Raw genomic sequence first — 5,514 nt, forward strand, 5'->3', positions numbered from 1 at the left:
ATCCCATCCTTCCATTTCCATCTGTCATTCCCAGGGAACACCTGGAGAAAATAGTAAAAACTCAGAATCATTCCTGCTTGCTTCAGGCAGCGGGATGGGCAGATGTCACATCTCAGCGCAGGTGAGGAGAGGGGACAGAAAGCTCAGATGCCTAAGGTAGAGGAAAGGACCAGGATCAAGTCGTTTTGGAAAACGGAAGTTCTAGCAGCCTAGCCTAAGGAAGAATTAGTTTTACTGTCAGCCCTCTGGCTGTCAGCTAGGCCCTAAGTTTCTCAAGTAAGTTGATTTAGAACTTCTGAGACAAAGGGAGGCGCCTGAGGAGTACTGGGCTTGAGACACAGTACTGGGCCTGAGCAGTGTGCACCAGGCCCCTCGGCACCCATCCGCATGGCCACGGGCACCAGCCTTCACCCTCTCCCACTCCCCACCGCCTGGAGGGCCAGCTCAAATGCAGCCACCACCTTCTCCTGTCAGAGGGGTGGGTGTAGGGAAGGGCCTGCGTGGCCCAGTAGGGCTGTAGTACTGCAAGGCTGAGCTCCATGCTCCTGTCACTGCAGTTCACTGTCCCCCTGCAGTAGCTGGGCTGTCCCTCCATGAAGGAAGCACCCCATCCGTCATGGTCCTTCCCGCAAGGGGCCTTCCCTGTGTGTGCAGTGGCAGCCTCTCCCTAGAGCAGTCTCATTCCCTCCCCCACAGAAAGCTCCATACAGCTTTTATATAAAGCAAACCTATTATCAGAGCGCCTCCTCTGTTTAATAACTTAAAATCCTGCCCAGGAGAGCCCCCGGGCCCACTATCTCCCATCCCTTTGGAAAATACAGCCAGTGTTGCTTGCTCCCACTGCCTAGGACCTTTCTTAGTCACTGTCACTCCCCATAAATCACAGCAGTGGTCGCACAGACACACCTGTGGGGCTGGCAGTGCCTGTCTCTGTCTTGACTTGGAGACACATCCATTTAAAGCCATCTTAATGAGCTCTCAGCATCTCCTCACAGCTGTCTCAGGCTCCAACATCCTCTGCACCACATGTGGCACGCTTTTCACTTTGGAGATCAATGTCTTTGATAGAGGAGACAGAAATCACATGGAAATGGATAAGCCACGCTTTCTCTCGGACACGCCCTAGCTCTAATGGAGAAACCATTTAGCCTCCTGGTTTTTGTGCTCCATCCCCCGTCCCTTCCCTCCACAGGCACGTGCTCTCTCAGTGGCGCTGAAACCACCTATCCACAGCCCTGCTTCCAGGAGAGGACAGGGGCCAGCCCAATGCCTGCTACACAGGAGAGGTTCAATAACTGAGAAGAACACTCTGCAAAGCCCTGCTATTGCCTCGTTACTGTACACACACCGTGGCAGAGAGCCAGGATACTGTTTTAAACGTGCTCCTCTCCTTGACACCGCCACTGTGCATCTCATCTCCAATGGGGAGCAGAGGTCAAAACAGGGAAGAGCCAGACTAACAGCCCGAGGAAGCAGGCGCGCTCCTTCCTAGCACCCTGAGGCCAACTGCCCAAGGCCTTCCAGGGTGAACCAGCTTAGAAGGGACACAGTGCAGTCCTTGTCACTTTTCCAGTCATGAAAAAAATGTCCAGTGTCAGGGTGAAGGTGAGGTTGGACTAACTCTTCTGTCACTGGTAAAGAAGAGCTAGAATTTACAGACAGACCCTAGCCTTAGTTAGCACAATGGCCTGACAAATCCCCTGGCGCGTGCCCTCTGCAGGAGAAAGTGGAAACCCAGGGTTGCTGCTGTGAGGCTAGCTCTCTGCTGGTCCACAGGACACATTCCTCTCTATACTCTGTCCTGGCCACTGTCCAAATGCTGCTCCCTGGACTACGGTGCCTTGGACACAGCCATCCCTTCTTCTCCCTCCTTCTCTTCTTTTATTTTTGACTTACCAGCAAACCTTCCCATTAGTATTCTCCCTACATCATGCCTGCTGTCCTTTACAGAACACGGGTTTACAGTTTCACACTTCCTCAAATCAGGACTTTCTTTTCTCCGCCAATCCACTCACTGGTCCCTTGAATCATGTCTATCTTTTGAGAACCTGTTTCTTCCTAGTTTAGTTTTTGGATTTTTTTTTTTTTAATCTTATCTAGACTCCTTCATCCTCTGTAAGAGCCTTCCACGTAGAGCAACCAGGTTTTCAGTTGTAACCACACATGGTCCCTAAGTGTCCCCCAGGAAGCCGGCAGCAGACAGTGCCAGTCAGGAGAAGGGCTCACTGCCCCCGGGACCAGCTCCACTCTCCGCAGGACTCTGGGACAACCTGCGCCTCAGAGGTGTGATCGGTGAGACTGTGTGTTCTGGCCGATCCAGGTCCGAAGTACTACTCTGGACAGCACTTCAATGAGGGATTCATTCTAGGCTCCTAATACCCAACCTCAAATGAAAGTTTGGAAAAGACCTTTTTATGATCAGGGGATGGTCTGCACTTCGATGATCTGCTCAAACAAGTTTTAAGTTTTAAAAAAAAATTCCACGTTTCCAAACGGTGTCATCTCTTTCTCTTTTCTTCTCCCCACTTAAACCTCACATTTAACAATCAATGATATAAATCTAAGAAACTGAACTTTCAGAGAAGTACTACCACAAAACACACAGAAGCCCACATCCTTAGATACACACACAAACATGGTCTCTGAGTCAGACAGCTTTCAGGAGCAATGGTAGGGGGCTGTTTGGCAGAGTAGGTCAGTGGGGACAGATTTCCTGTGGACAGGTGGCATCAATCCACCACCCGCAGACATGAAAATGAAAGGTAAGTGTCCTCCTTGGATGCAGGGCTCCGTCATGAGATGCCTCAGTGGAACCAGGCCACAGGGGGCTGCTGAGTTCTGCACTGGTAACTGGCCACACTACAGCTCCTCATACTGGCCCGCCCTGGGAAGGACGGTTTAAACAACGTAGAGCTGCCCTGCTTCAAACAGCAACAGCTTCTGGGAAAGCAGCCAACGAAGGGAAATAGAGCATATTTACATTCAAAGGACAAGACTCTTAGATTTATTTTAACTTCTTGCTCAACCTCAGATTGAATGCAATTTTACTATGCTTAAAGGAAAAAAATCCCTAATATTCTTCATCTAGGTCATAATGATATACTATGAAAGAGAAGACCAGGATTATAAATAAATATATACATTTAAATTACAAAAACTTATAAATAACACTGGCGTTAAAACAGATATTTGACACTGGATATATGGTATGACAGGAACTTTTGTTCATCTGTGAGAAGCTGTCTCCTGAAATATGGACTCTTATGCAATTCATTTTTAAGGATGAGAAAATAGGAAATTCAATGAAGTGGCTAAAAGCTATGTAAAAAGAAACATAAGAAAAAAAACCAGATCTCACAAGGGAAATACTCTTAGTTTATTTTAAATTATCTGTGTTATCAAAATACTAAAAAACTACTGTGAAACAGTCTGGAGCAAAAAAGTACATTAGAAGCTGATTTGCATTATGAGGCCTACACTGGGCTTGATAACCAGGAATTTTCATATGTTTCTTCTCCAGATTTTAAATAAAAACTTTTCATTTTCCTCTGTGGTTTCTAACCATAATAAATTCAGTTTATTATCCATAGTCTCTACCAAACTCCTTTCTCATCCCAAATATTACTAAAAATATCAGCACGAATAATCAGAGTGTGTATCAGAATGGAAGATGATCCATGAGGGGCAGAAGGAGAGAAACAGAGCGCCTGTGAGCCAGAAACTGCAGGATGGCTACTTCACACGACACCCATATCACACCACACACCTGCTGCCATCAAGTCGATTCCAACACATAGCAACCCTATATGACAGAATAGAACTGCCCCACAGGGCCTCCTAAAGGGACTCGGTAGGTTGTAATCTTTACGGAGCAGACTGCCACATCTTTCTCCCACAAAGCACTTTGCAGGTTCGAACCGCAGACCTTCTGGTTAGCAGCTGAGCACTCAAGCACTGTGCCACGAGGGTTCCTTCATGCCACAGAAGAACCCTGTAAAACCTATGTTATGGTTACTCTTTCCATGTTACAAATTAGGAAATGGAGGCTCAGAAGTTAAGGTCACTTAAACAGCATATCCCAGCTATACAGTAACAAACCTACAACTCACTTCAGATCTTTCTCACTCCAGGTCTGCGTTTTTCCCCCTGCACCTTACAACCCACCTCTATCTGGGTAAACTTTAAGCGAAGCACCAAAAACCAGCAACTGTGCAGTTCCTACAAGCGCGCTCATTCTTTCAACAATTGCTTCCTGTGCCGAGCCCCTTCAGGTGACAGTGCTACCGCGCCCAGGCTGGCCTTCACCATCCCAACCAGCAGTGGGAGCAACGGAGCCTCTCTCCCACTGAGAACACGGGTTCCTCCGCTGAACACTGACATCACATGCTACTGGAGTCAGGGGAGCCAGGGATGTGATCTCTCTTAAGACACACTGATAAATCTCTTCCCAAACCCCTCTCCTCTAGCCACAGCCTCCGCGGTGGGGAGATCAGGGAGTTCTTCACCTTAAGGGGGGCTGTCACTTGGGAGAGCTAGGACTGTTGGCTGAAGCTGCCTTACACAGAACAAAAACTGCTGCCGGTGACTTCCACTCTCTCAAGTCTCAAAAAATTAAAGTCTTCAGCCTCTCCTGTGTGACAGCCTTTCAAGTATTTGAGAATCATGGTCCCACTTCCCCCTTCCTAAGCCGTTTTGTGAAAACATCCAGTTATTTCACGTCTTTCTCCTTGCACGAAGTTTCAGCATCTCACCATCTGAGTCATTATTATCTGGACCTTTTCTCCTTTATGAACATCTCTGAAAACCCTGTGCCCAGAACAGAATCAGGTCTTTCAAGTGTGGGTGACAGCATGGCAAACAATGGGCACTTGTTTGGACACTATATTTCTAATAATAAAGTGTAAGGTAATTCTGTTTTAATAAGTCCATCATACTTCTGGCTATTGATCAGATGATATAAGTGCTCTGCTTTGCTAATTTCTTACTGGTGGGGGTCAGGCATGGACAGTGAAAGATTTGTTTTTTAGTGTTGACTAGGGTACAAGGAAATAGGCCCCATCTGGAAGACAGTCTGGCAATTAATATAAAAAGCCTTAAAACCATGCATTGCCATTGACCCTGCAACTTCATTTTTAGTAATTTATTTGAAGGAAATAATTAACGACACATCAAGACTGTCTTCTAAGGATACCTGTTGGAAATCATGTACGTGTCCTACAATATACGGTAGGTTAAATGAGCTTATGGTACATTCATGCCATGAAATACATTTCTCACTTACATGAAATAAGAAGAGGCAAATGTACAGAGATCAAAGTTTATCAGTAGTTACCAGGGGCAGGAGGGACGGTGTTTATGGTGATAGGAAATTTGGCAATGATTATAGGTGGTGGTTGCACAACATGATTGATATAATTTATATCACTAAATGGTACACCTGAAAAATGTTGAACTGGACAACACTAGGAGCCCTAATACATGGCATAAACAGAACACAAAACATTACTAACAATG

General features: G+C 46.4%; 1 protein-coding gene across 2 annotated transcripts in view; it reads right to left on the reverse strand.

Moving 5' to 3' along the window:
• The window catches only part of GALNT2 (polypeptide N-acetylgalactosaminyltransferase 2), a 235,024-nt gene that overhangs the window by 100,883 nt on the left and 128,627 nt on the right, over positions 1-5,514 (reverse strand). The window lies entirely within an intron of this gene.

This window comes from Trichechus manatus, unplaced genomic scaffold (genome assembly GCF_000243295.1).
Source record: "Trichechus manatus latirostris isolate Lorelei unplaced genomic scaffold, TriManLat1.0 scaffold00021, whole genome shotgun sequence".
NCBI lineage: Eukaryota > Metazoa > Chordata > Mammalia > Sirenia > Trichechidae > Trichechus > Trichechus manatus.